Below are 23,100 nucleotides of genomic sequence, written 5' to 3' on the forward strand. Positions count from 1 at the left end.
GGGGACTTCAAAAACGTTTTGAATGCCATGGAGCATATGAGATGTTCCAAGAGCCAAAATTGGTATTTCAGACTCATGCCCGTGTCGAGAGGTATGAGACCTCTGACAAGTACTTTGCCATAAGATGGAGGAGAATAGCTCAACTAGTGAGCATGTGCTCAAAATGTCTGGGTACTAAAATCACTTGAATCAAGTGGGAGTTAATCTTCCAGATAAGATAGTGATTGACAGAGTTCTCTAGTCACCATCACCAAGCTACTAGAACTTCGTGATGAACTATAATGTGCAAGGGATAACAGAAAAGATTCCCGAGCTCTTTGCGATGCTGAAATCGGCGAAGGTAGAAATCAAGAAAGAGCATTAAGTGTTGATGGTTAATAAGACCACTAGTTTCAAGAAAAAGGGCAATGGAAAAGAAAGGGAACTTCAAGAATAATGACAAGCAAGTTGCCACTCTCGTAAAGAAGCCCAAAGCTAGACCTAAGCCTCAAACTGAGTGCTTCTATTGCAAAGGGAATGGTCACTGGAAGCGGAACTGCCCCAAATACTTGGCGGATAAGAAGGATGGAAAAGTGAACAAAGGTATATTTGATATACATGTTATTGATGTGTACTTTACTAGTGTTCATATTAACCCCAGGGTATCTGATACCGGTTTAGTTGCTAAGATTAGTAACTCAAAACAGGAGTTGCAAAATGAACAGAGACTAGTTAAGGGCGAGGTGATGATGTGTGTTGGAAGTGATTCCAAGGTTGATAAATGTGTTGGACCTAAATAAATGTTATTTGGTGTTTGCGTTGAGCATGAATATGATTGGATCATGTTTATTGCGATACGGTTATCCATTTAAGTCAGAGAATTATTGTTGTTCTGTTTACATGAATAAAAACTTCTATGGTCATACACACAATGTAAATGGTTTATTGAATCTCAATCGTAGTGATACACATATTCATAATATTGATGCCAATAGATGCAAAGTTGATAATGATAATGCAACATATTTGTGGAACTGCCGTTTAGGTCATATTGGTGTAAAGCGCATGAAGAAACTCCATACGGATGGATTTTTCGAATCACTTGATTATGAATCATTTGATATTTGCGAACCATGACTCGTGGGCAAGATGACTAAAACTCCGTTCTCCGGAACAATGGAGCGAGCCAATGACTTATTGGAAATAATACATACCGATGTATACGGTCAGATGAGTGTTAAGGCACGCGGCGGGTATCGTTATTTTTTGACCTTCATAGATGATTTGAGCAGATATGGGTATATTGATAACCCACAAGTATAGGGGATCGCAACAGTTTTCGAGGGTAGAGTATTCAACCCAAATTTATAGATTTGACACAAGGGGAGCCAAAGAATATTTGAACGTATTAGCAGCTGAGTTGTCAATTCAACCACGCTTGGAGATTAATTATCTGCAACAATATGATCAGTAGAAAAATAGTTTGATAGTTTTGATAGTAGTAACGACAGTAACAGTAACAGTAATAGTGGTAGCAGTATTTGTAGCAAGTGTAACAGTGATGATGGCAATAGTAACTTAGCAGAAACAATAAGGATAAATTCGTAGGCATTGGATTGGTGACTTGTTGGATGATATTCATCATGAGACAGTTATGGCCTAGGGCGATACGACACTAGCTCCAGTTCATCGATATAATGTAGGCATGTATTTCGTAAATAGTCATACGTGCTTTATTAAAAAAACTTGCATGACATCTTTTGTCCTACCCTCCTGTGGCAATGGAGTCCACATTGGAAACTAAGGGATATTAAGGTCTCCTTTTAATAGAGAACTGGAACAAAGCATTAACACATAGTGAATACATGAACACCTCAAACTACGGTCATCACCGGGAGTGGGCCCGGTGATGAAGCTATGTACCTAGGGTAGGGTCATAGGCCTGACCTAGACACCCTCCCCTAGGACATCATCTTAAAGCCAGAAGCATTCAAGGGATATCATCATCCACTCGACTACAAGTCGTTCCACCCGGAAGATTCAAGGTCATTCGACCGCAACAATTATCACTCGACAGACAGAAGACCTAAAGTCACTCTGCACGACAACGGTCGGACGTTTACTTCATAGACTTAATAGGAATTTATGTCATTTAATTACTAGCATTACTAGTAACGCCCCCTCTTAATGTACCTTAAACTGCTTGTAACGTGGGCTGGCTGGGGTCCTGGCGCACTCTATATAAGCCACCCCCTCCACTGGCACAAGGGTTCGCACCCCCTGTAAACACACACATACATAATCCAGTCGACCGCCTCCGGGCACCGAGACGTAGGGCTGTTACTTCCTCCGCGAAGGGCCTGAACTCGTAAAACTCGTGTGTACAACTTCGCCATAGCTAGGATCTTGCCTCCTCATACCTACCCACCCCCCATTCTACTGTCAGTCTTAGATCCACGACAGTTGGCACCCACCGTGGGGCAGGTGTCTTAGCGACTTTCTAGTGGAGTTGCAATTTTTCCGATTCTCATCATCATGGTTTCCGCCGGCGGACTGGTTGAGGGCCGCGAGATCCGTCTCGACGCGCTCGTGTTCATCGCCGACGATTCCGCCTGGCTCCTAGAAGCTCCACTCGACATCGATGCACTCCCCGTCTGCGGGGCGACGCACTTTCGTGCGTGCGTCCATGGCGTCCTTGTCCGGCAACCGTCGACTCAGTATCGGTCGGTTCCTATGGTGTCCTCATCCCCCGCCACTCACCGACACAAGCGTTCTGGTCGGTCATGGCTCCAGCGGTGGGTGAGGCACGCGGTGGACCACCAGTCGGCCACCTCACACGTAGCGGCAATCGAGCCCGACGAAACTCTCTATGGCCTGTTCGACTGGCTCCGTCGAGACCGCGTCCGAATGCGACAGCAGCGATCCCACGGCAGAAGTCTTGATGATCGATGGACCACCCAGTTCCCCTGGCTTTCCCCGCAACGACGGTGGCGATGGTGGGGCGATCCGTCGCGCGTCCATGAGGATTACCGCCCCGAGCCCCTTTCTTCACAGTGGAGGGAAGAGCTTCGTCGCCGCAACATGGATGCACTTCATACTCCTATCGTTGGAGAAACCCCCGAGGCCCGGGCCTTGGAGGAAGCGTGCCTGGCCAACTTGGCTGAGCGCACTCGACTGGAGAACTTGCAGCATGCACTCGACGAGCGTGCTCGGCAGCGGACGCCTCAAACTCAGGTATACCGCACTTCGATCCAAAATCTCATAGCCACAACCCGAATAGCAAAGTCAATCCAGCCTTCCCAGTCGGAGGCAGGCAATGGTTTGATGCAGATCTGGGCCTTTCTTCGAGCGGCTGGAGAACAGAATACAACAATATCTCAGTCGCGGAATAGGATTCATAGCAGGTCTGTGGTGGCGGACACAGTCCAGTAGGCTCACAGCCCAAGATCGCCTCCACGGCGTGAAGGACGTGGTCACCGGCAGGATCAGTACAGAAACCGCGAGCAGTATGATCGCCGACTCAAACACGATGACCGTCATTGAGTGCCCATGCCTCCTCCGAGGAGTGGGTCATACGTGCCTCAGGGGCAAGATGACAGGCGCCCCCACAGCGTCGAGCGAAGAGTACCAGTCGACCCAAGGGAGCCAGGCTTTGATGCGAGATCTATTCTCATTCAAGGTCTGGTCGACAGTAACAGAGCACATAGAGAATGTCATGACAGAGATTATCCAACTAGCTATAGAGTGCATGTTTTCGGTCCCGAGTGTTTCAGCAGAGCCATCAAAGCCGTAGTAATTCCTCCCAACTTCAGGTTGGTGACTGGAGTCAGCAAGTTCACCGGCGAGTCTAAGCCTGACACTTGGCTTGAAGATTACCGAGTGGCTGTGCAAATTGGTGGTGGCAATGATGAAGTAGCAATGAAGCATCTTCCTCTCATGCTGGAAGGCTCTGCCAGGGCGTGGCTGAACCAGTTAGCGCCTGGTAGCATATACAGTTGGGAGGAACTCGCCAGAGTGTTTGTTAGAACTTTTGAGGGTACTTGCAAGCGACCAGCAGGGTTGACAGAATTGTAGTGTTGTGTACAGAAACCGAATGAAACCTTGAGAGACTATATCCAGAGATGGATCACGTTACATCATATGGTGGAGAATGTGTCAGATCACCAAGCAATCTGTTCCTTTAAGGAAGGCGTTAAGTATCGGGAGTTGAATCTAAAATTTGGTCGGACAGAAGATATGACTCTGACTCAGATGATGGAGATAGCCACCAAATACGCTAACGGCGAAGAGGAAGACCGACTCCGGAGTGGCAAGCACAAAGTAGTCGCTCACTCGGAGCACAAAACAATCCTACCAAGTGGTGAGCAAGCCTCTCACTCGGAGGCTTAGCTGCAGTCCAGTACTCGCCTAAGTTTGAAAAATCCTACCGAGTGGTGAGCAAGCCTCTCACTCGGAGGCTTAGCTGCAGTCCAGTACTCGCCTAAGGTTGAAAAATCCTACCGAGTGGTGAGCAAGCCTCTCACTCGGAGGCTTAGCTGCAATCCAGTACTCGCCTAAGTTTGAAAAATCGTACCGAGTGGTGAGCAACCTCTCACTCGGAGGCTTAGCTGCAGTCTAGTACTCGCCTAAGTGTGAAAAATCCTACCGAGTGGTGAGCAAGCCTCACACTCGGGGGCTTAGCTGCAGTCCAGTACTCGCCTAAGTTTGAAAAATCCTACCGGGTGGTGAGCAAGCCTCTCACTCGGAGGCTTAGCTACAGTCTAGTACTCGCCTAAGTTTGAAAAATCCTACCGAGTGGAGAGCAAACCTCTCACTCGGAGGCTTAGCTGCAGTCCAATACTCGCTTAAGTTTAAAAAATCCCATCGAGTGATGAGAAAACCTCACACTCGGGGGCTTAGCTGCAGTCCAGTACTCGCCTAAGTTTAAAAAATCCCACCGACTGATGAGCAAACCTCACACTCGGGGGCTTAGCTGCAGTCCAGTACTCGCCTAAGTTCAAAAAATCCTACCGAGTGATGAGCAAACCTCACACTCGGGGGCTTAGTTGCAGTCCAGTACTCACCTAAGTTCAAAAAAATCCTACCGAGTGATGAGCAAACCTCACACTCGGGGGCTGAGCTGCAGTCCAGTACTCGCCTAAGTTAAAAAAAATCCTACCGAGTGATGAGCAAACCTCACACTCGGGGGCTTAGCTGCAGTCCAGTACTCGCCTAGGTTTAAAAAATCCTACCGAGTGATAAGCAAACCTCACACTCGGGGGCTTAGCTGCAGTCCAGTACTCGCCTAAGTTTAAAAAACCCTACCGAGTAGAGCAACCCTCACACTTGGAGGCTTAGCTGCAGTCCAGTACTCGCCTAAGTTTGAAAGACACTCCTATCCACAAGTACAACGCGCGCTCCATCCCTATCCGCAAGGACAACAAGGTGCAGGTCGACTGCAACCCTCTCCTCGGAGCTGCGCCACAAGTACAACATGCGCTCCATCCACATCCGCAAGGATGACGAGGTGCAGGTCGACTACAACCCTTTCCTCGGAGCTGCGCCACAAGTACAGCGTGTGCTGCATCTCCATCCGCAAGGACGGCGAGGTGCAGGTCGACTACAACCCTCTCCTCGGAGCTGCGTCACAAGTACAACATGCGCTCCATCCCTATCCGCAAGGACGACGAGGTGCAAGTCGACTGCAACCCTCTCCTCGGAGCTGCGCCACAAGTACAACATGCACTCCATCCCTATCCGCAAGGACGACGAGGTGCAAGTCGACTGCAACCCTCTCCCCCGAGCTGCACCACAAGTACAATGTGCGCTCCATCCCTATCCACAAGGACGACGAGGTGCAGGTCGACTGCAACCCTCTCCTCCGAGCTGCACCACAAGTACAACGTTTGCTCCATCCCTATCTGCAAGGACGACGAGGTGCAGGTCGACTGCAACCCTCTCTTCGGAGCGGCGCCGCAAGTACAATGTGCGCTTCATCTCTATCCGCAAGGACGACGAGGTCGACTGGGACATCCTCCTCAGAATTGCATCTCAAGTTCAAAGAATATTCCGACTGAAGAAAAAGTTCCACTCGAAGGAAAACGCAAGCACATTCAGAAGATAAACCAAGTTCGAATAAATCTCAAAAGTTCCGAGACAAAGATAAAAGTACCCGGGCATCGGGCCCGAAGGAGTTTAACGGTTACAAAATCACTCGGCATTCCGAGGCAAATTTTAGGCTGGGTATCAAGTTTGTTCACTCCGCAGGAGGAAGGCTTGCAGGCTCGATGAACTTGTCCAGATCAATTCCGTCAGCGATCCGAGTGGCAGCAGCAATGAAAGTTTCCATGAAGGATTGGAAGTCGTGTCTTTTGGTGTTAACTACCTTGATCGCCGCCAGCTTCTCTTCTCGAGCTTCTTTTTAGTGGATCCTAACCAACGACAGAGCCACGTCAGCACCGCATCGAGTAGAAGACTTCTTCCATTCCTGCACTCGACCAGGAACCTCATTGAGTCGAGTCATCAAAGACTCGAGATCATTCTGAAACGTTGCCCTTGGCCAGAGTGATGTATCAATGCACGACACCGCCACCTTCAGGCAAGCAAGATAGCTGGTAACGCTAGCAACGCGAGATTCCAGTCGAAGCACATTCATGGCAGCCTCGTCACCGACTGGAGAAAGGATAGGATCCAAGCCCGTCTCAATCCGTCTAGTTTCCTCTTCAAAGTTTTGGCAGAATTCTGCAGATTCAAGGAGTTAATGAGTCGACTTATCCGCAGTGACTTGCAAACAGTAAAACAGTCGGACAAAAAAGGGGTACCTTCGAGCATAAGGAAGAGCTCTTGGCGAGGGCTTTCAGATAAGCTTCCAAGTCGTTTCTCCTACGAGACATGCTTTCCAGCTGCTCGTTCAGAGTCACCATATCTTTCTTCAGACGAGTCGCCTCTCGGTTGGATTCAGTAAGAGACGACTTCAGCTTGGTTATTTCCTCCTCTAGCGCTCTGACTGAAGCCAGCTTTTTGTCAGCAAGGGCAGTCTTCTCCTGAGCCTCCTTTTGCGCAGCTGCAAGGTAGAGGTCCTTCGCCAGAGCCAGCCTCATTTTCTCTGCAAAATACGCATTTGGGTCAAACAGAAGAACGAAGGGATAACTTGAAGGATGGCCGAGATAAGCAGTCGACATGTCGTTACCTTCCATACCAGCAACTTCATCTTGAGCCTTTTTTAAGTTCTGTTGGGCCAGCTCCAAGTCAAGGTTGAGTTGCCTCTGCTTTTCCTCGAATTCAGCGAACTTGGAGATAAGCACACATGATTTCTACAATGAGTAAATGACATGTCAATGGACAAGATCAAAGATTATTTACTTCCGAGTGAATAAAACTTTAAGACTACTGCAGAATCAAACATTCTAAAGTAGTCTCGGGACTACACCCAGTGGGTGCACTTAGCATGCCCCCACTGGTTCAGATTCCACTCGACACGGTCCGCCCAGACGGAGTGGAAGAAAAAAAAGAGAGAGAAAGAAGTACTCAGACCCCAACCGACTGCCAGCAGTCGACTACGGTCTCAGGGACTAAACCTAGTGGGTGCACTTAGCGTGCCCCCACTGGTTCAGATCCCAATCGACATGGTCCGCCCAGACCAAGTGGAAGAGTGAAAGCAACAAAGATGGCAAAACACCCAGTGGGTATGCAGATGCGAAGTGCAGGACAAGAAGAGATTACACGGAGAAAAGTATTCAGGTAGCATATCCTAACAGAACAAGTTCAGTTGGAAGCCAACTTACTTGGACATTGGCTTGAAGGACCGCGCTGGCGTCGTAAGCATCTTGACTGTTTTCGTGCACCACCTTCACCCGCTCCATCATTATGCCAGCCTGGCGAATGGCTTCCGCAGCGGCGTCTGCCTGGCTTTCTGGAACGTGATGAGTGGTGAAGAATGGGACTGATGGTCCAAACACAGTGGCTTGAAGTTATGAGGTATGAAGTTGGACGGTTGAAGCAAGACTGGCACAATCGACGATGTGGGGTGTACATTCAATACTGGATCAGCAAAAGTAACAGAAGCCTTCCTCACATCTTCAAGCTGTTGAACCATTGGCTCTATCGCCGGTTCCGATTGGGATGTCTTGCCAGTTGATGCCTTCTTGTTCCTCCTGGGCCTCAGCGGCACGTCCTCGTCATCATCTGGAAGCTCAATGATATTAGGAGGGGCTGCAAAGAGACCAGTCGACCCCAGATCAGTCGTCGGAATTTAATTGACCAAGTAACCAAGGACAGGATTACGAGTGTTGTACCTGGGTTGGAGGTGACTGCATCTTCCATCTCTTCATCTTCATACTTGCGGGTGGAAGTCCCAGAGGTAGCAGCTCTACAAATTTCAATATTCAGTCGGTCACGTCTATCGCACCGAGTCAACCAAAGAATCAGGTCTGATTATTACCCAGAGACAGTAGGAATGGTCACTTTGATCTTGGGCAAAGCCTTCGGCGGTTTGGATGATGCAGCTTTCAGTTGTTTCGGTGCCTTATCAGTCGGCGCTGGAGACGATGCAGCTTTCGGTTGCTTTGGTGCCCTCTCAGTCGGCACTGGAGAAGACGTCCGAGGGCGCTTCGACGACTGTCCAGTCAGTGCGGTCGCTTTGTCGTGGATGCTTGCTGGGTCATGAGCGTGCTTGGATCGTTTTTTCCTACGAGGGGGTGAGTCGACCTCTTCTTCATCACTCAGGTCGTCACTCTCCTCGTCCTCCTCTTCATCAGAGTGCCACTCGCCGCTCTCGCCTCCGCCTCCGGATCCTGCTCCTGCTCCTCGTTGGGCATCGAGTACATCTTAGTAAGGGTCTGAAAGATAACAAGCAAAGCAAAAATCAGTCGGTTGTCAACAAGCAATTACATGATGAATCAAGAGAACACTCGACAATTTAGAGTCGGACCTTGTCTGGTTGGTGTGAGTTGTCGAACGGAGGGACTCTCCTGGACCCCCTGGGGTTATCCTTGTTGCCAGTGATGCTTTTCAGCCACTTCTCCATCGTGTCCTCGACAACCTCCTCTGGGTGGATCCGTGTGGAATCCTCAATACCCGAGTACATCCACATCAGATGGTCACGGGCCTGGAGCGGCTGGATGCGTCGTTTAAGGAAGACCACCAACAGATCCATACCGGTCACGCCGTCGCGAACGAGCTGGACCACCCGCTCAACCAACACCTTCACCTGCGCTTTCTCCTCTGGGATCACTTTCAAGGCGGAGGGCTTCTCGGCCCGAGCCATGGAGAAAGGAGGAAGTCCGGTCGACTGACCTGGAGTCGGCTGGTCTTTGCAATAAAACCAGGTCAACTGCCATCCTCGGACCGACTCAGGAAGGATCATGGCTGGGAAAGTTCTTTTTCCTCTCATTTGAATCCCAAGACCCCCGCACATCTGAATCACGTGCGTCCTCTCGTCACTTGGGTTGGCCTTCTTGACCGACTGGGAACGAGACGTGAAAATGTGCTTGAAAAGACCCCAGTGTGGCCTTGTAGGATCTAGAAGTAGATGTGTCTAGAGGGGGGTGATTAGACACTTAATGCTAAAGTTGCAATTTTTAAGCTTTTTCGGTTTAAGTGGAGTTTAGGCACAATTTCAACATACACAATACATATCAAGCAAGCATGCAAAGAGTATATGAGCAGCGGAATGTAAAGCATGCAACTTGCAAGAATGTAAGGGGAAGGGTTTGGAGAATTCAAACGCAATTGGAGACACGGATGTTTTTCCCGTGGTTCGGATAGGTGGTGCTATCCTACATCCACGTTGATGTAGACTTCAACCCACGAAGGGTAACGGTTGTGCGAGTCCACAGAGGGCTCCACCCACAAAGGGTAACGGTTGTGCGAGTCCACAGAGGGCTCCACCCACGAAGGGTCCACGAAGAAGCAACCACCCACAAAGGGTCCACGAAGAAGCAACCTTGTCTATCCCACCATGGCCATCGCCCACGAAGGACTTGCCTCACTAGCGGTAGATCTTCACGAAGTAGGCGATCTCCTTGCCCTTACAAACTCCTTGGTTCAACTCCACAATCTTGTCGGAGGCTCCCAAGTGACACCTAGCCAATCTAGGAGACACCACTCTCCAAGAAGTAACAAATGGTGTGTAGGTAATGAACTCCTTGCTCTTGTGCTTCAAATGATAGTCTCCCCAACACTCAACTCTCTCTCATAGGATTTGGATTTTGTGGAAAGAAGATTTGAGTGGCAAGCAACTTGGGGAAGGCTAGAGATCAAGATTCATATGGTAGGAATGGAATATCTTGGTCTCAACACATGAGTAGGTGGTTCTCTCTCAGAACATATGAGTTGGAATTGTGTATGTGTTCTGATGGCTCTCTCCACGAATGAAGAGGAGGTGGAGGGGTATATATAGCCTCCACACAAAATCCAACCGTAACACACAGTTTTCCAATCTCAGTGGGACCGAATCAACAAACTCGGTCGGACCAAAAAGGTAAACCTAGTGACCGTTAGAGATTTTCGGTGGGACTGACATGCAACTCGGTAGGACCGATATGGTTAGGGTTTGGGCATAATGTAATCTCGGTGAGACCGATTACACAAACTCGGTGAGACCGATTTTGGTAATTAGCTAACCAGAGAGTTGGTCAGGCAAACTCGGTGGGACCGATTTGCTCTTTCGGTGAGACCGAAAAGTTACAAAAAGGAAACACTAAATTTACATTGCAATCTCGGTGGGACCGATTCGCTCTTTCGGTGAGACCAAAAATTTACAAAAGGGAAACAGAGAGTTTGCAATCCCATCTCGGTGAGACCGAGATCCCTATCGGTAGAACCGAATTGCTAGGGTTTGGCAGTGGCTTATGACAAGTGAAACTCGGTGGCGCCGGATAGAAAGAATCGGTAGGACCGAGTTTGGCTTAGGGTTTAGGTCATATGTGGATATGGGAAAGTAGTTGAGGGTTTTGGAGCATATCACTAAGCACATGAAGCAAGAGGCTCATTAAGCAACACCTCATCCCTCCTTGATAGTATTGGCTTTTCCTATGGACTCAATGTGATCTTGGATCACTAAAATGTAAAATGAAGAGTCTTGAGCTTGAAGCTTTAGCCAATCCTTTGTCCTTAGCATCTTGAAGGAGTTCCCACAACCTTTAGTCCATGCCACTCCATTGTTGAACTTATCTGAAACATGCTAGATAGAAATGTTAGTCCAACAAGAGATATGTTGTCATCAATTATCAAAACCACCTAGGGAGCACTTGTGCTTTCAATCTCCCCCTTTTTGGTAATTGATGGCAACATACATCAAAGCTTTAGATAAAGATATAAAGAACAACAAGTAAAGCTTTGGAAGGACATGTAACAAGCATAGGCTCCCCCTACATATATGCACTCATGTAAATATGAAATATAGAGGCATGTGAGAGCATAACCATGACAGAGTAGGCAATGTGTTACATGTATCTTGGCCATATGCATCAGAGCAAAAGATTATCAAGAAAAATTCCTTCATGCTCATGAGTCCTTCTTGCAAACAGTATGTACATAAGCAAGAACTCCTCATACTCATGATTTTGATGCATATACTTACCTTGTGGTCTTGAGTTGGCTTAGGATGGAATGAACCTGCACAAACAAAGTTAGATAACACAGGTACATCCACTAGCCAGAGCAAACAAAAGAAACCACAAGAATACCAAGACTGGGATGACATGTAGAGAGTGAGTACAAGGTACCACATTGGATTCAACATGTCCCCAAGAATAAAGATATGCAATGAATTTGACTGATTTCTTTCCCTTAGGTGTCTTGCTCCCCCTGAATCTTACATGGGATATTGGGAGAAGATAGGGAACAGAAAATCAGAGCTGAAAGATACAAATGAACATGTCTTTCCCCCTAAAAAGACATGTGACATCTCTCCTCTTGAACATCAAGCATCTGGGATCCTTGAGTATTTTCTCTCCCTAGAAATCTCTCTCTCCCCCTTAACAACATCTGGGATCCTTGAGACTTTTTCTCTCCCTTGATGTGATCTCTCTCTCCTACAAGCTTTGATGTGATCTCTCTCTCCCCCTTTGACATCAATTTCCAAGAAGGGTTTTCTGGAATCCGTCGTATAGGTTTGGTCCTTGAGACTCAGCACAAAGCAATGGATAAACCTGTGATGCTTGTAGAGGACAAGATTCATTGAGTGGAGCTGGATCAGAAGAAATGTAGAACAAGTGGCAAACTGTTTTTCTGATTGCAAAGTCGGTGGCACCGAGTGGCATATTTCGGTGGTACCGAAAAGATTCGGTTGGACCAAAAATTGCAAGTCGGTGAAACCGAGTTTACACAGAGAAAAACACTTGTCACCTCAGCTCACTAGACATGTAGGATCTCACAAAGATTTGCAATGAATTACCTGAAGGATTTGCAAGGAATTGAATGCAGAAAATGCAGAACATAAACAGAAAGAAAAAGAGAAGAAACTGAAAGATCTAGATGAAGTTTTTTTTGTTTTTGAAAAAGAGAAAGAAACTAAACATGCATGAGACAAATGCAATAACACAGAAAAGAACACAAGAGAACTTCATCTAGAGTTGGGCGGTGACATAGTCACCTATGTTAGAGTATATTGACTTAGGAGTCAAGTGAGAACACTTGATCATAGGTCATACTCATCGTTTAAGCTCAAAATGGGGTTACCATTTTTCGTTTAAGCATCTTGATGTATTCACATCTTGTTGAGTTGCTTTGACTCATGTCTTGGAGTAAAGCTTCTCTAAGATGGAATAACATACCTTGGGTGGTGGTGTGGTTCTTGCTCATGTAGTTGAACTTGTGTGGGTGCTCAAGGTTGATGTAGCTCATCAAGAGTTGGGAGCACCACTTGGAGTTTTGAGTTCATCTACCTACATGGGTTAGTTCTTTGCAAGGAAGAGCACTTGTGTATCCAAAAATGACAATTATGAAGCTCAACATAGAATTTGTCAAAGGATATGTTTGAATGGTTTTGTGCTTCCTTGTCTTCAACCACCATTGTGTAGAGTCTTGGTGATGTAGAGATTGCTCAAGATGTGAGTGAGTCGCAATCTCATGGAATTAGATTCAACCAATCACCTACATGGGTTAGACAACATGCAAGGTGCAAATATATCCAAGACATAAGATAGTTATCATAAGAGATATATCATGGATTAGTCATAAGCTCATGTCTTGCATGTGTCCAATTGAGTTTCTACTCCAAGTTCGAAGCATCAATGATGTTCAATTCTCCTCTCAACCTGCAAAACACTTTCTCATCATGTGGTTTAGTAAATATATCCGCTAATTTCTTATCGGTGCGAACGTGCTTAAGGTTAATGTCACCCTTAGCAACATGATCTCGAATGAAATGATGACGAACTTCAATATGCTTAGTTCGAGAATGTTGCACGGGATTATGACCAATTTTGATAGCACTTTCATTGTCACAAAGTAGTGGAACATGTTTCACATAAATCCCATAATCTTTAAGAGTTTGGGTCATCCAAAGTAATTGAGTAGAACATGAACCAGCGGCAATGTATTCCGCTTCGGCGGTGGATAAGGATACCGAGTTTTGTTTCTTGGAAGACCAAGACACAAGAGATCTACCAAGAAATTGACAAATACCCGAAGTGGACTTTCTATCAACCTTGTCTCCGGCATAATCCGAGTCGAAATAGCCAACAAGATCAAAATAAGACCTCTTAGGATACCAAATGCCAAAATTTGGTGTATGGATTAAATATCGCACTATCCTTTTCACAGCCTTAAGATGACATTCTTTAGGAGCAGCTTGATATCGTGCACACATGCACACACTTAGCATAATATCGGGATGTGAAGCACATAGGTATAACAATGAACCAATCATAGAGCGATAAACCTTTTGATCAACCGGTTCACCATCTTTGGTTAAATCATTATGTCCACTAGTAGGCATGGGTGTAGACATACCTTTGCATTCTTGCATATTGAACTTCTTGAATAAGTCCTTGGTGTACTTTGTTTGAGAGACAAATGTACCTTCCTTAGTTTGCTTGATTTGCAAACCAAGAAAGAATTTGAGTTCACTCATCATAGAAATCTCAAACTTCTCTGACATTAGCTTTCCAAACTTTTCACCAAAGAGAGGGTTAGTTGAACCAAATATGATATCATCGACATAAATTTGGCATACAAATAGTTCTCCATTAACCCTTTTAGTAAAAAGAGTAGAATCAATTTTACCAATTTCAAAACCACTTGTAGTAAGGAACTTGGTCAAGCATTTATACCATGCTCTAGGAGCTTGTTTAAGACCATAAAGAGCTTTGTGAAGTTTGTAAACATGATTTGGTTTCTTAGGATTGATGAAGCCGGGAGGTTGTTTGACATAAACTTCCTCCTCTATTTCACCATTTAGAAAAGCACTTTTAATGTCCATTTGGTACAAGGTGATATTATGGTGATTAGCATAGGCAAGTAAGATGCGAATGGACTCAAGTCTAGCAACGGGAGCATATGTCTCACCATAGTCCATACCTTCGACTTGTGTGTACCCTTGGGCGACGAGACGTGCTTTGTTGCGAACCACTTGTCCATCTTCATCTTGCTTGTTGCGAAACACCCATTTGGTACCAATGATGTTGTGGTTGTTGTCGGGCTTCTCAACCAATGTCCAAACTTGGTTTCTCTCAAAATTATGTAGCTCTTCATGCATAGCGTTTATCCAATCCGGATCTTCCAATGCTTCTTCAACCTTCATAGGTTCAATGCTAGAGATGAATGAATAGTTTTCACAAAAGTTAGCTAAACGAGTTTTTGAGCGAGTGATTCTCCCGGTTTGTATATCATTGAGGATTTGCTCGACGGGATGATCTTTGGCAATTCTTGCTCGAACTCGTGAGAGCTTTTGCTTGGGTCTTCGTTGAACATCTTCTTCATCTTGTTCTTCTTCTTGGCCTTCTTCATTGTTGACGTTGTCATTCTCTTGTCGTGGTGGAGAGGGAGGTTGTTGATGTTCGTCTTGATGTATTTCCTCGTTTTCTTCATCTTGGTGTGTCCCGCTTGTGGATGCTTCTGTATCGATTCTTGGTTCACCTTGTCGTGAAGTAGAAGCTTCCACTTGGACGGATGAAGTACTCTCCTTCACCTCCGTTGGACGAACTTTGCCAATGGACAGGTCTTGGATTGCTTCTGAAGGGTCTTTATCTCCTACATCAATTGGCAATTTCGCTACTTGCGAGCCATTAGATTCATCAAACTTCACATCTACCGTCTCTTCAACCTTTCGGGTGAAATTGTTATAGACGTGGTAAGTGTGAGAGTTTGAGCCATAACCAAGTAGAAAACCTTCATGAGATTTAGGAGCAAACTTTGAACGACGATGCTTATCAAGAATGTAGCACTTTGAGCCGAATACTCAAAAGTATCCAACTTGGGGTTTGTTACCGGTGAGAAGCTCGTATGCCGTCTTGCCGAGTAGCTTGTGAAGATACAAGCGATTTGTTGCGTGACAAGCTATCTCAACCGCTTCTGCCAAAAAGTGCTTCGGCGTCTTGTATTCATCAAGCATCGTTCTTGCCATTTCGATGAGCGTCCGGTTCTTCCTCTCAACAACTCCATTTTGTTGAGGTGTGTACGTAGCCGAGAACTCGTGTGAAATCCCTTCTTCGTCAAGGAAGGTGTCCACATTTGCGTTCTTGAACTCCGTTCCGTTGTCACTTCGAACCTTCTTGATCTTCACGTCAAACTGATTTTGGGCCTTCCTAGCGAAGTTTCTGAAGATCTTCTGGACCTGCGACTTGTCATTAAGAAAGAACACCCACGTAAATCTTGAAAAATCATCAACTATAACTAGACCAAAAGAATTTCCACCGAGACTCTTGTAGGCGTTGGGACCAAAATGATCCATATGAAGTAGCTCGAGTGGCCTTCTTGTGGTCATGATGTTCTTCACAGGATGCCTTCCTCCAACCTGTTTACCTGCTTGACAAGCACTGCAAAGTCTATCCTTATCAAATATGACATCATTAACTCCAAGGATATGATTTCCTTTAATAAGCTTGTCAAGGTTTCTTATGCCAACGTAACCTAGTCATCTATGCGAAAACCAACCTTTTGAGGATTTGGCAACAAAGCAAGTTTTAGGTTGTGCCTTTTTAGAGAAATCGACAATGTAAAGATCACCTCTACGCATACCCGTAAAGACCATTTTATGATTGTCTCGACGAAATACTTGGCAATCTACCTCAGTAAATAGGACATTCAAACCGAAATCAGCAAGTCTAGATACTGAAAGTAAGTTGTAGCCGAGAGATTCAACGAGCATGACATTTTGAATGGAACTATCATGTGAGATGGCCACCTTACCAAGGACAACCACTTTACCCTTTGAATTATCACCAAAGGTGACATATTTTCGAGGGCCGTCATTTTCAGCAAGCTCACGGAACATATCTTCATCTCCGGTCATATGATCAGTACATCCACTATCAAGAACCCATTCCTTTCCTCCTGACTCATATCCCCGAAGATTTGCCATAAGACCAAAATGTCTCATTGCATCATCAAGATCGAATTCACTATAATCATCATCATCATCATCATCATCATAGTATCCATGTTCACCATGATCTTGTAACTCATCATTTCTTGGAGAGGGTAATTCATTAGATAAATGATCATCAAAGTGGTCACTTTTATGAATTCTTATAGCTTCGAATATGATTTCACTAATGATTCCAACATCTCCTTTAGCATGCTTAAGATTGGTAAGTTCAAATAGACAATTACCAAAACTAGGATCACTAGAGTTCATCTTACTCAAGGCAATAGATTTATGGAGAATTTCATCCAAAGTTTTCAAGGAATGATCGGGAAATTGTTCCTCAAGAAATTTCCATATAGTATAGGCATAATTAAGAGTAGGCAAACTAGCAATCAAATTTTTGGGCAATCCTCTAATGATGAGCTCAATAGTTCTAAGATTGAGAATCATGTCAATATCTTCATCTAGGGTAGGATGCAAAGGATCAATATGAGGTGCACAAGGGCTAGCAATATACTTGTTCAAATGATATTGATTGAAAATTGCAAGCATCTCATTTTTCCACTCATGAAAATACTCTCCATCAAGAATAGGCACTCTATGTCTAAGACTCCCTAAGGTAGACACATCCATCTTCCTCCAATGGTGATTAAACCAATGCAATGGAGACCAAAGCTCTGATACCACTTGTAGGATCTAGAAGTAGATGTGTCTAGGGGGGGTGATTAGACACTTAATGCTAAAGTTGCAATTTTTAAGCTTTTTCGGTTTAAGTGGAGTTTAGGCACAATTCCAACATACACAATACATATCAAGCAAGCATGCAAAGAGTATATGAGCAGCAGAATGTAAAGCATGTAACTTGCAAGAATGTAAGGGGAAGGGTTTGGAGAATTCAAACGCAATTGGAGACACGGATGTTTTTCCCGTGGTTCGGATAGGTGGTGCTATCCTACATCCACGTTGATGGAGACTTCAACCCACGAAGGGTAACGGTTGCGCGAGTCCACGGAGGGCTCCACCCACAAAGGGTAACGGTTGTGCGAGTCCATGAAGGGCTCCACCCACGAAGGGTCAATGAAGAAGCAACCACCCACAAAGGGTCCACGAAGAAGCAACCTTGTCTATCCCACCATGGCCATCGCCCACGAAGGACTTGCCTCACTAGCGGTAGATCTTCACGAAGTAGGCGATCTCCTTGCCCTTACAAACTCCTTGGTTCAACTCCACAATCTTGTCGGAGGCTCCCAAGTGACACCTAGCCAATCTAGGAGACACCACTCTCCAAGAAGTAACAAATGGTGTGTAGGTAATGAACTCCTTGCTCTTGTGCTTCAAATGATAGTCTCCCCAACACTCAACTCTCTCTCTCATAGGATTTGGATTTTGTGGAAAGAAGATTTGAGTGGAAAGCAACTTGGGGAAGGCTAGAGATCAAGATTCATATGGTAGGAATGGAATATCTTGGTCTCAACACATGAGTAGGTGGTTCTCTCTCAGAACATATGAGTTGGAATTGTGTATGTGTTCTGATGGCTCTCTCCATGAATGAAGAGGAGGTGGAGGGGTATATATAGCCTCCACACAAAATCCAACCGTTACACATAGTTTTCCAATCTCGGTGGGACCGAATCAACAAACTCGGTCGGACCGAAAAGGTAAACCTAGTGACCGTTAGAGATTTTCGGTGGGACTGACATGCAACTCGGTAGGACCGATATGGTTAGGGTTTGGGCATAACATAATCTCGTTGAGACCGATTACACAAACTCAGTGAGACCGATTTTGGTAATTAGCTAACCAGAGAGTTGGTCAGGCAAACTCGGTGGGACCGATTTGCTCTTTCGGTGAGACCGAAAAGTTACAAAAAGGAAACACTGAATTTACATTGAAATCTCGGTGGGACCGATTCGCTCTTTCGGTGAGACCGAAAATTTACAAAAGGGAAACAGAGAGTTTGCAATCCCATCTCGGTGAGACCGAGATCCCTATCGGTAGAACCGAATTGCTAGGGTTTGGCAGTGGCTTATGACAAGTGAAACTCGGTGGCGCCGGATAGAAAGAATCGGTAGGACCGAGTTTGGCTTAGGGTTTAGGTCATATGTGGATATGGGAAAGTAGTTGAGGGTTTTGGAGCATATCACTAAGCACATGAAGCAAGAGGCTCATTAAGCAACACCTCATCCCTCCTTGATAGTATTGGCTTTTCCTATGGACTCAATGTGATCTTGGATCACTAAAATGTAAAATGAAGAGTCTTGAGCTTGAAGCTTTAGCCAATCCTTTGTCCTTAGCATCTTGAAGGAGTTCCCACAACCTTTAGTCCATGCCACTCCATTGTTGAACTTATCTGAAACATGCTAGATAGAAATGTTAGTCCAACAAGAGATATGTTGTCATCAATTATCGAAACCACCTAGGGAGCAGTTGTGCTTTTAGGCCTACAACCTAAGAAGTTCTCGCACATGGACACGTAGGCAGCGAGATATACGATGGTGTTGGGGGTAAAGTGGTGGAGTTGTGCTCCAAAGAAGTTCAGGAAGCCCCTAAAAAGGATGGGGGGGCAAAGAAAATCCACGGTCAACATGGGTGGCGAGGAGAACGCACTCACCCTCTCACGGATGCGGTTCGGTCTCGCCTTCCGAGAGCCACGCCGACTCATGGGGAATCAGTCCCCCCTCGACCAGATCGTCAATGTCATCCTGACTAATCATCGACCAAATCCAGTCGCCCTGGATCCAGCCGCGCGGAAGGCCTGACCTCGACGAAGATCTGCCCCGGCTGGACTTTTTCCCCTTCGCCTTCATCGTTGCCTTCTTCGCGTGCTCCAGAGCCACTGTCTTCTCCTTCCCCATGGCTGCGGGCAAAACTCGAACAGAGCAGCGACGCCAGGAGTAGAGGTGGATGTGGCGGAGAAAGCAGAGGAGAAGGAAGAAGAATGGGAACGCACTGTGCAGAAAACCCCAATCCGGCACCTTATATGAGGCCGCTTTCGAGTGGCTGACCTGTGGGTCCATAAGATCCTATCAAATCCCGCAACAGTTGCGCGCGAGGTATGTGGCGAAAAAGGTGGCGCGGTGATCAAGGCAGCCTTGCGTAATCCTGTCTGATTACTGCGGCCTCCTCCGTCTCGTGCGCTTCCCCAAAATACGAATCCCACAATATTCGCGAACAGCAGGGCAACCTGTCAGACGAAAGATTTTTTTCCATATCAGTACTCAAAACATTGCAGTAAAAGTTCACTCGGCAGAACCAAGAATGGACCAAGGCGACTGAAAAAGAAGTTGAAGTCATCATGATTGTTCATTTGGTCCCAATAAGACGCTCCCGAAGCGTGAAAATTGAATCGGAGGTGTTCTCAACTCCTTCTCCACTCAAGCCCTGAACCATTCGGGGGCTAATGATGAAGCTATGTACCTAGGGTAGGGTCATAGGCCTGACCTAGACACCCTCCCCTAGGACATCATCTTAAAGCCAGAAGCATTCAAGGGATATCATCATCCACTCGACTACAAGTCGTTCCACCCAGAAGATTCAAGGTCACTCGACCGCAACAATTATCACTCGACAGACAGGAGACCTAAAAGTCACTCTTCACGACAACGGTTGGATGTTTACTTCATAGACTTAATAGGCATTTATGTCATTTAATTACTAGCATTACCAGTAACGCCCCCCTCTTAATGTACCTTAAACCCCTTGTAACGTGGGCTGGCTGGGGTCCTGGCGCACTCTATGTAAGCCACCCCCTCCACTGGCACAAGGGTTCGCACCCCCTGTAAACACACACATATATAATCCAGTCGACCGCCTCCAGGCACCGAGACGTAGGGCTGTTACTTCCTCCGCGAAGGGCCTGAACTCGTAAAACTCGTGTGTACAACTTCGCCATAGCTAGGATCTTGCCTCCTCATACCTACCCCCCATTCTACTGTCAGTCTTAGATCCACGACACCCGGTTGTTGTCACTCCGGGGTTGCCGGGTCATAACCGTAGTAGGTGACTATAACTTGCAAGATCGGATCTAAAACATGGTTATAATGATGAATTCATAAACGGTTCATATCCAAAATCATGGCACCCGGGCCTAAAGTCACAAGCATTAAGCATGGCAAAGTCATAGCAACATCAATCTAAGAACATAGTGGATACTAGGGATCATGCCCTAACAAAACTAACTTGATTACATGATGAATCTCATCCAACTCCTCACTGACCAGCGAGCCTACAAACGAATTACTCACTCCCGGTGGGGAACATCATGGAATTGGCGATGGAGAATGGTTGGTGATGACGGAGAACAAAGATCCCCCTCTCTGGAGGCCCAAACGGACTCCGGATCTGCCCTCCCGAGGAAGAACAGGGCTTGGTGGCGGCTCCGTCTCGTGGATCACGATAATTCTTTTTCCCTAATTTTTTTCTGAAATAATGTGAATTTATAGTATCAAGGGGGTCATCAGCAGGGCCACCAGGTGGGTACAACCCACCTAGGCGTGCCAGGAGAGGGGGGCGCGCCCTGGTGGGTTGTGCCCACCAAGGGGCCCCTCTCCGGTGGGTCTTGGCTCCAGAAATTCTTATTATTGGTATAAAAATCCTCAAAAAGTTTTGTTCCATTCCGAGAAATTTTATTTCTGCACAAAAACAACACCATGGTAGTTCTGTAGAAAACAACGTCAGTCCGGGGTTAGTTTCATTCAAATCATGCAAATTAGAGTCCAAAACAAGAGGAAAAGCGTGAGAAAAAGTAGATACGTTGGAGACGTATCAACTCCCCCAAACTTAAACCTTTGCTTGTCCTCAAGCAATTCAGTTGATAAACTAAAAGTGAGAAAGAAAAACTTTTACGAACTCAGTTGCTCTTGTTTGCATAAATAAGCTTAAACAACACCCAGGTTTCTAGCCAACATTATAACTAACCATGTCAACAATAACTCTTAAAGATTATAATGACTCATATCAATGGCATAATCAGCTAGCGAGCAATAACAAGATATCTCAAATGGCAACGCATTGTCAAAACAACCATGATAATAATGGTATCTCGCTAGCCCTTTCTGAGACCGCAAAACATAAATGCAGAGCACCTCCGAAGTTCAAGCAGCGACTACACATTGTAATTCATGGTAGAAAAGATCCAGTCATGATGCACCCAACATTAGCTATACACAATGCATAAATCATGACCGCTGTGCTCTACTTAGTTTCTGGCGCTTGTTTATAGAAGGTGATGACACAACATAAAAGTAAATATAAAGTCCCTTCACAGAGGGAAGCAGTGATTTGTAGAGGTGCCAGAGCTCAATTTTTAAAAGAGAGATAAATAAAATTTTGAGACATGCACCCTTCTTATTCACTTCACGACCATCAGTTATCAACATCTTCCATGCTAAGCACGCTAGTAGTAGTCTCCAAGCGGAAAGTAAAGGTTTTGACTCCATTGGGAGTTTTTGTTTGATTATGTAAGAGATGAACTCTTTTTGTATTTTGCAGTTTGGGACTGGGCATCCCTATTACCTCCCATTTCCTCGTGCGATGGCGAGTGAATAAACACTCGACCTGAGGATAACATGCTTAGCACGGAAGATATCGACCACCTCCTGTCGTTCCACGAACGATCTAGGCACACAAAACGGATAATTTTGTTTAGAAGTTTTTAGAGGTGGCACATGCAAATTTACTTAGGACGGTAGGGTAATACCATATATAGGTAGGTATGGTGGACTCATCTGGAATAACTTTGGGTTCAAGGTTTTTCAAGTACAAGCAGAATCCCCACTTAGTACAGGCGAAGGCTAGCAATTTAAGATTGGGAAGCGGCCAGCTAGAGAGCAACAACGATCATAACCAGGCATTATGCATAAGTAACATTGGACACTAGCATGAGTAGGACATGAACACCATGAACATAAACATTATAGAGGCTATGTTGGTTTTGATTCAACTACATGCATGAACATGTACCAAGTCAAGCCACTTGAACATTCATAGGAGGATACCATATCATCATACTACATCACAATCATTTTAACATTATGTTGATATCCAAGATAAATCAGTATTAACTCCCAGCTACTTATGCATGGCATGAGAAACTATAATCTCTAATTGTCATTGCAAACATGTTTAATCATAACGGGCTGAATCATGGGCACTAGGTTAAACATATTTACACAGACAAGACAAGTCGAGTTCATACCAGTTTCTCTTTGCCACGACCAGTTCATCGGATGTCGTCATTATTGCCTTTCACTTGCACGACCGAATGATAAGGAAATAATAATAGTGCAAGAGTGCCATGGACTAAGCTGGAATCTGCAAACGTTTTATTCAACGGGAGAAGACAAGGTAAAATGGGCTCTTATTAGTTCAACAGTTATTCATATGAGAGCCACTCAACATTTTCATCGTGGTCTTCTCCTCGGTACAACTCAAATAAAAGAAAAGAAATTTAGAGAAACACAGTGAAATATTTTTGGAGTTTTTGGTTTTCTTTAACAAGCAAATAAAAGGCAAAAACGAGAAAAACTATTTACACGGGAAAGCTCCCAACAAGCAAAAGAAGAACAAGGAAATCCTTTTGGATTTTCTTTTTAGTACTACTACTAAGCATG

Source organism: Triticum urartu, chromosome 7A (assembly GCF_056163025.1).
Source record: "Triticum urartu cultivar PI428250 chromosome 7A, HENAU_Tu73, whole genome shotgun sequence".
Classification (NCBI taxonomy): Eukaryota; Viridiplantae; Streptophyta; class Magnoliopsida; order Poales; family Poaceae; genus Triticum; species Triticum urartu.